This window comes from Lepus europaeus, chromosome 17 (genome assembly GCF_033115175.1).
Source record: "Lepus europaeus isolate LE1 chromosome 17, mLepTim1.pri, whole genome shotgun sequence".
Lineage (NCBI taxonomy): Eukaryota > Metazoa > Chordata > Mammalia > Lagomorpha > Leporidae > Lepus > Lepus europaeus.
In genome coordinates this window covers 10502362-10511033 of record NC_084843.1, presented here as the reverse complement: position 1 = coordinate 10511033, position 8672 = coordinate 10502362, and positions in this window count along the sequence as shown.

Here is an 8672-nt window from a genome sequence, read left to right as displayed (position 1 = left end):
TCCAACCTAGCTCCTGGCTAATGCACCTGGGAAAGCAGCAGCCAATAGCTCAAGTGCTTGGATCCCTGCACACACATGGGAGACCTGGAAGAAGCTCCTGGTTCCTGGCTTCAGCCTGGCCCAGCCCCAGCTGTTGCGGCCATTTGGGGAGTGAACCAGCAGATGGAAGACCTCTCTCTCTATCTCTCTCCCTCTCTTTCTCTCTCTGTTACTTTGCCTTTCAAATAAATAAAATAAATCTTTTAAAAAAGTTTTTAATATGGAAAGCTACAAGTTTCCTTTTTCCCTGAACATCTTTGAATCAGGATCTAGACAAGACCCCCACATTTTAATTGGTTAATATGTCTCTTAAATCTTTTACAAATCGGATTTAGTAAGTTGATGAACAATAGGAATACTATATATAATAACATGCACCTGTTTTAGGTGTCTGCTGTACACCCACTGCCCTAAATGAGGTTTACGATATTCCCACCCCTCCTAGGTCCCCGTGCGCCTCTTGGGAATCCACCTCCGGCTCCTCCACCAGCTCCGTGCCCGTGCTCCAGGGTGCAGATCTGTGATGAATCGCCCTGCTCACAAACCCCGGGCGGCTCCCTCCCACACTTGGGTTTTCTTGAATTGCCCCCTCTTGCCTCCGGTGTTCCGGGTGGAATGGTGTCAGGCCTGATTTGCTAACTAGTCTGACTCCATCTGCTATCTTCCTGAGATTTGAAATAAAATTATAGTCTTTTGACAGTCTTTCTTATTTTCCTGGGCTGCCCTGGTTCTATTGCTAAAAAACAGAATCTGTAACCTGTCAAACTCTGGGAATGTAATCAAGACATAGTTTTATTTCTTTCAGTCATGGCTTTTATTCATATTTGTTGATTTCGTCTATACTGTCCCCTATTAAAATCTTGAAAATATTTTAAATTTCTACTTCTTTTTCTTTTCAGAGACTATTTATTTGAGAGTGAGAGTTACAGACAGAGAGAGGGAGAGACGGAGAGGGAGGGCTTCCATCTGCTGGTTCACTCTAAACGGCCCCAGTGGCGGGAACTGGGCCGATCTGAAGTCAGGAGCCAGGAGCATCATCCGGGTCTTTCACGCTGGGGCCGCCGGAGGGCTTGCGCCATCTTCCGCTGCTCACCCAGGCGCGTTAGTAGGGAGCTGGACCGGAAGTGGAGCAGTCGGGACTCAAACCTGTGCCCACAGGAAATGCTGGCGCTGTAGGTGGTGGCTTAATCTGCTGCGCCATGGGACCAACCCCGACTTCCTGTTTATTTCAGCTTTCGTCTGACCCAGGTTGGGACTTTATACTTGATGTTTGCCACTGCCCCGTTTCCCGCCTGTGACTCCAGGGGTCTGACTGTAGTGAGGAGGAGGGGCTTAGCACCCTCTGGAGCGGGATCCGTCCCCTCTTCCTGAATCTGGGCCTTCCAGAATTGGGAGCGGGTAGGAGGGAGGGGGTCAGTGCGGCTGGCCGCCGGTGACGGGAGGGGAGGGTCCCGACTGTGCTCCTGTGAGGAAGGTTCTGGACAGTGAGGCCTCCTCTGACCTGAGGGTCCCTGGAGGAGTGTGATTCCCTCCTGGAGCAGTGACTGCCTGGAGGGAGTGGCAGCCTTGGTGGTGGCCCGGCCCTCTAGCTAAGGGGCGCGCGCGTGCGTGTGTGTGTGTGTATTCTCTGAACCACGGGGCTCAGAACTGGAGACGTGTAGTTGTTCATAGGAAATTTGGGGTTCTTTTTTTTAAAAAGATTTATTTTATTTATTTTTAAAGATTTATTTGTTTATTTGAAAGGCAGAGTTACAGAGAGGCAGAGGCAGAGAGAGAGAGAAAGAGAGGTCCTCCATCCACTGGTTCACTCCCCAGACAGCTGCCACGGCCAGACCTATGCTGATCCAAAGCCAAGAGCCAGGAGCCTCTTCTGGGTCTCTCATACAGGTGCAGGGGCCCAAGGGCTTAGGCCATCTTCTGTTGTATTCCCAGGCCACAGCAGAGAGCTGGACTGGACTTGAACCGGGACCCATATGGGATGCCACACTACAGGTGGCAGCTTTACCCACTATGCCACATGCCAGTCCATTTTTAAAAAAAAGATTTTGATTTTTTACTTATTTTTAAAAAAATATTTCATTTATTTTATTTGAGAGGTAGAATTACAGACAGTGAGAGGGAGAGACAGAAAGGTATTCCCTCTGTTGGTTCACTCCCCAGATGGCCGCAACAACTGGAGCGGTGCCGATCTGAAGCCGGGAGCTAGGTGCTTCTTCCCAGTCTCCCACGTGGGTGCAGGGGCTCAAGCACCTGGGCCATCCTCCACTGCTTTCCTAGGCCATAGCAGAGAGTTGGATTGGAAGAGGGGCAGCCGGGACTATAACCGGCACCCACATGGGATGCCGGCACCACAGGCGGAGTATTAACCTACTGCGCCACGGAGCTGGCCCCTTTATTTACTTATTTGAGAGGTACAGTTACAGACAGGGAGAGACAGAGAGGCCTTCCATCTGCTGGTTCACTCCCCAAATGGCTGCAGTGGCTGGAGCTGGGCCAATCTGAAGCCAGGAGCCAGGAGCTTCTTCTGTGTCTCCCATGTGGGTGGCAGGTGCCCAAGCACTTGGGCCATCCTTTGCTTCTTTCCCAGGCACATTAGCAGGGAGCTGGATCAGAAGTGGAGCAGCTGGGACTTGAACTGGCATCCATATGGGATGCTGGCGCTGCAGGCAGAGGCTTAACCTACGCTGCCACAGTGCTGGCCCCTGGGGTTCTTGTAACATGAAGGTGAAGATGAGGAGGCTAAATGGACAGAGGCCCAGCGCACCTGTTTCAAGTTTCCAAGCGTTGAACCATTGTCTGCAGAACAGGAGAAGCAAGTCCCCCGAAGAAAACGGTGGGGCCTGCGTTAAAGTTCTGGTTGTCATTTGCTCCTGTGTTTCATGATTTTGGGGAAATAGGGTGAGCAGGTAGTTTGAGATTTAAGCTTTCGGGCAGTGCTCCTGTTTTTTTCCTTTTTAGGCTAATGCACCCTTTCTTGGTGAGAGTACGCCTGGCTTTTCTTACTACAGCTTCATAGTAATGTTGTGCTGGCATTACAGCCAGTCCCTTCCTGGATTTGTGGTGCTTTCTAGAATTGACTTGTAAATTACTTTTTAGAAATTAAAACCCTCTTATCTTTGTTTGAAAGGCAGAGAGGCAGAAATAGGGACGGACAGAGAGATCTTCTGGCCGCTGGTTTCTTAAAAGCCCACAACAGCCAGGGCTGGGCCAGGCTGAAGCCAGCAGCCCAGAGCTCAACCCAGGTCTCCCAGGCGGGTGGTAGGGACGGAAGCACTTGAGCCATCACCTGCTGCTTCCCAGGGTGTGCGTGAGCAGGAAGCTGGAGGCAGAAGCAGAGCCAGGACTCAAACCCAGGCAGGCCGTATGGGATGCAGGTGTCACAGCAGCGTCTTAACCACGCTCCGAATGCCTAACCTGCTGAGTGACTTCTACCTCTGTTGCATCTGAGACCCTGAGTGCTTTCTGGTCCCTGCCTCTGTCTTGTGGCTGCCTCGGTAGAGACCCAGCAGCTTCTGTCCCTCTGTGTCTCAAGCTGCTATTAAATGCAAGATTGAAAAGCCATCCAAGCAGGCTTATGAACCAGGGCTGAATTCCTTTTTCTCTTGAAAATGAGTTATCATGAGACGCTGCCAGAGCTGGAAACACATTTAATAGAGGAGCTTCTCCAGATGGCTGAAGGGAGATCATTTCCAATTCCCAGCACTTCTCATTATCATTGCAACACCAGGCACAGATGGAGATGGACACTCTGGGGAGTTTACAGATGAGATGCGTGGCAATCTGCTCCTGGGCAGCACGGTCACTAGGTTTTATTCCTTCAGAAGCGGCACAACGTTGCACAGCTCTGATTGCCACAGTTGGCTGTGACAAGAGCACTTCACCTTGGTTCAGCCCTAAAGACCTTGTGTTGTCACAAAGACGACGTAAGGAACATACGGAAACAAGCACATCCTGTTTTCATCTCTGTCGGCGTGAGCAAACCACTTATCTCAAATCGAAGGGCATTTTTGAATGCATTTTTGGTACTTAGAATCCTCTAACGATGGCAGTAGATACAGTGGGAAGAGAATCGACTGGAAAGTTGGTTTCCAGTCTTTATCCAGCCTCATACATGCTTTGAGCACACAGTCAAGTTTCCCTACATTGAGGAGGGGCTCGGGGCTCGATGCTTCCTAAGCATCTCTCACAGCCACAAAATCCACTGACTGTGCTGCTGTAAAGACAGACTTCGGCACACGGAAATGTCTAGGCGCTTATTTGATCATTCGGTAATCGATGGATGGGGATAGCACCAGACCACAGCGGCCTAGTGTCCGTCTGGAAGGGCCCAGGGGAGACATTTTGTAAAGCATTTGCAGAAGCAAGACAAAACGGTTTTCATCTCTTAGAGTGGAGAGTTCTATGTTCGTTGGTGATTTCTGATTGGTTTGGCTTCTGGTTTCAGTGTACTGCTGATGCTGGACTGTCGTCCGTTCACGCAGGAATTCAAAGTGCACAGAGCTACCCTGTCCTATGACCTCCCAACTAGAATTTTTTTTCACAATTTTATAAAAAGAATCAAGAAGTCATTAGATAAATTATTTGGATTATTCTCTTCATGATTAAGAAGGCTCTGATTATTAATTTTATTTTATAAGCATTATATACATACATTTTAAAATATTTTGAGATTGATCTAGTATCCCATTGTGTTTTCCAATTTATTATTGCTTATATAAAGGAAAACTTTGGTTTTTATATGTTTAGCTTATATTCAGTTGGCCCTGGGTGCTTTTTGTTTCAATAAGTTTTTAGGGGAGGTGCTGGGATTTTCTGGAAATAAAATATACAAATAATTTTAGGACCCCAGGAACATTGCTGAATAGAGACCAGTGGTGACAGCACACATCCTTCCTTGTTTTGGACTTGAGTAGTATGTCTTTATTTGACAGGGTGTTTACCCTTGGTATATGTTGAATACCCAAGATTTAAAAATTTTAATTTTACTTAGAATTTTTATGTAATGTTTTTCTGTCGTCTATCAAAATAGACATATGAATTTTTCTTTAATCTACTGATAATGAGTTGTATTAATAGATTTCCTGATGTTAAATTTAAAATTTATATTAAGGTTGTGCCTGTTTCCCAAAATACTTTGGGAAATTTCATCATCATCTTTTGTGTCGTAATTTGACTTGCATAGGAATTGCCTGTTTATTGGACAGATAGAATCTCTGCACAAAACCCTCTGAGCCTGGTTCCTCTTCATGTGGTAGATGTTCAGTGTTTTCTCCCTGGTCATCCTGTGCTGATTGTCATTTTGTCTGCTGCTTCTTGAAACTGTTTTCGCAACTTACATCTTTTTTTTTTAAATTTATTTTTATTTATTTGAAAGATAGAATTATAGAGAGGCAGTGAGAGAGAGAGAGAGATCGATCTTCCATCCACTGGTTCACTCCCAAGATGGCTGCAATGGCCAGAGCTGTGCCCATCTGAAGCCAGGAGCCAAGAGCTTTCTCTGGGTCTCCCACATGGGTGCAGGGGCCCAAGGACTTGGGCCATCTTCCACTGCTTTCCCAGGCCACAGCAAAGAGCTGGATCAGAATTGGAGCAGCTGGGAATAGAATTGGCACCCATATGGGATGCTGGTGCTTCAGGCCAGGGCTTTAACTGCTGTGCTACAGCGCCAGCCCTGGCAACTTATATCTTCTTAACAGTCACTGATTCATCTAGGTCTTCAAGTTCATTGGGGTAAATGGTGATTGTCAATAATTATTTTAATTATTTGTAGTTTCATTTCTGATGTTTATTCCTTATTTTCCTTTTTTCCCATTTTTCAAAATTGTTTTCCATGGGTTTGTCATTTTCATTCTGCTTTACAAAGACTGTACTTTTGGATTTTTTTATAACAGGGTTAGATTTTTAAATGGGAAAAGGAATTTATTTATTTTAAGGATTTATTTATTTATTTGAAAGGCAGAGTTACAGAGAGGCAGAGGCAGAGAGAGAGAGAGAGAGAGAGAGAGAGAGAGAGGTCTTCCATCCGCTGGTTCACTCCCCAAATGGCAGGAGCTGGGTGGATTAGAAGCCAGAAGCCAGGAGCTTCTTCCAGGTCTCCCACGTGGTGCAGGGCCCAAACACTTGGTCCATCTTCCACTGCTCTCCCAGGCCATGGAAGAGAGCAGGATGGGAAGAGGAGCAGCCAGGCCATGAACTGGGGCCCATCTAGGATGTGGCACTACAGACTGCTTCGCCACAGCGCTGGCTCCGGGAAAAGGAATTTAACTCTCGCGTTAATTGTTTATTGGTCCACCAAACTGAAGATATTCCAAAAGGTGCTTTGTTATCTTGTTGACTCCCAACTTTACTTTGTTAAATAGAATTTAGAAGAGGACCGGGGAAATTAACCCTAACCAGATTGTGAACCCTTGAGGGTGGAATCCCGACTATATTACGACGTAACATTTATTGATGTAAAGTCTAGAACTAATTGCTGGAGAGATACTGCTTGCATATTTGGTTAGAATTATAGCTTTGAGTCTACAGCCATACCGCCCTGAATGCGCCTGATCTCATCTGATCTTGGTAGCTAAGCAGGGTCAGGCCTGGTTGGTACTTGGATGGGAGAATTATAGCTTTGGGCTTCCGGTGCTATGGTTCAGCAGATTAAAGCCATAACCTGCAGTGCTGGCATCCCATATGGCTGCCTGGCTGCTCCATTTCCTACCTAGCTCCCTGCTAATGCACCTGGGAAAGCAGTGGAGGATGGCCCAAGCGTATGGGCCCCTGCACTGACATGGGAGACCTGGAAGAAACTCCTGGCTCCTGGCTTTGATCTGGCCATTGCAGGACTTTTGGGGAGTGAGCCAGCGGATAGAAGACCTCTCTCCCTCTCCCTCTCCCCCTCCCTCCCTCCCTCCCTCCCTCCCTCTCTCTCTCTCTCTCTCCATAACTGTCTCTCAAATAAATATATAAATCTTAAAGAATTATGGATTTGGGTTTAGACAGAGCTGGGTTTGGCTCCTGGTTCTGCCATTCGTAAACAGTGGTACTCGGAGCCAGTCTTTTGCCACTCTCCCATCTGCTTGCTGATTTAGGGAGGGGTTGAGTGAGGGAAGAGGAAAATGCTTGGCTCAATGTCTGGCACCTGGTTAACCTCGCTGGAGTAGGAGTAGTGGTAGTGGCAGTTTTTATTACTCTAATACCTGGTCACGTCCTGGAGTCTTAGTGTTTTTGTCCACAAAAGGCAGGGTTCTGTGTTTCCAAAGCTACTCAGCAGACTGATCTGGAAACACCCTCCCTCCGGCAGCATGAGCCAGAGTAGCAGCCTCAGGTTGCCTTCCTGGGCCCCTGCCCTGCCAGACCTCCTCTGTGGGACCTGCGGTTCAGTAAGGCTGTGCTGGGGCAACAGGGGATGGAGGCAGGCTTTCCCCACCGAAGTTACAGATTTGGGAGTTTTGAGGGTTGTCATGACAATTTTAGGGTTTTGTCATCATCTCTGGAATGTCAACAGAGCCACAAGGCTGCTGGGTCCCTTAAGACAGGATGAGGGCCGGCGCCGTGGTTCAATAGGCTAATCCTCCACCTGCGGCGCTGGCACACGGGGTTCTAGTCCCGGTTGGGGCGCTGGATTCTGTCCCGGTTGCCCCTCTTCCAGTCCAGCTCTCTGCTGTGGCCCAGGAGTGCAGTGGAGGATGGCCCAAGTGCTTGGGCCCTGCGCCCACATGGGAGACCAGGAGAAGCACCTGGCTCCTGGCTTCGAATCAGCACAGTGTGCCAGCCGCAGCGGCCATTGGGGGGTGAACCAATGGAAAAAAAGAAGGAAGACTTTTCTCTCTTTCTCTCACTGTCCACTCTGCCTGTAAAAAAAAAAAAAAAAAGAAAAAAAAAAGAAAAAAAGACAGGATGAGGTAGTGGCCAAATTCCGTTTTCTGGAAGGCTTGCATCCTTGCCTTGCTTTCCCATCCCCGTGTGGATGGTATCAGTGCTGTACCTGGAGAGAGACCAGTAGGGAGGGATGTTGGAAATACGCTCTGGTGCTGGAGTTTTCAGATCTCTAGGAAATCTCTCCCACGGGGCAGGCTCTGTGCCCAGAGAATCGCTCAGGCTGCTCCCAACAGTGCATCTTTTGTGCTGGTTCATCCCATGGCTGTTGGAGGGGAGGAGCCCTAGGGCCCTAGAAGCTTGTATAGTCTGTGCCATTTCTCAAGGCCAACACAGACATTGCCTCGGTGACTCCTTAGAATAATCCTGTGAGGTCAGCAGGACAGATGGAGGATTACCTGCCTCTCCTAAATGGAGAAGCCATGGCCCAGGAAGGGCACACCCAGCAGAACTGAGGCCGGCCAGGCTTTCCACGACAGACTCGTCTCTCCTCTGCACAGACCAAAGCTCAGCCCGCAGTCCTCAAATCTGGACGTTCTTAGCCCAGAGTCCCTAAATTTGCTCCATTTCCCTTAGGGAGGGAGAGGGAGAGAGCCATGCTCTCACTTCCCAAAGGACAGAGACAGTTGCCCAGACTGTTCCTAGAGATGTGATCTTCCAGTGTCCTGAGTTCCAGAAGCTTCTCCGAGGCTCCCTGTGCAGTTTCAGTCCTCACAGCCTCTCCTGGCGGAACAGACAATAGAAATGTAAGTTGTCATCACCACTGCATT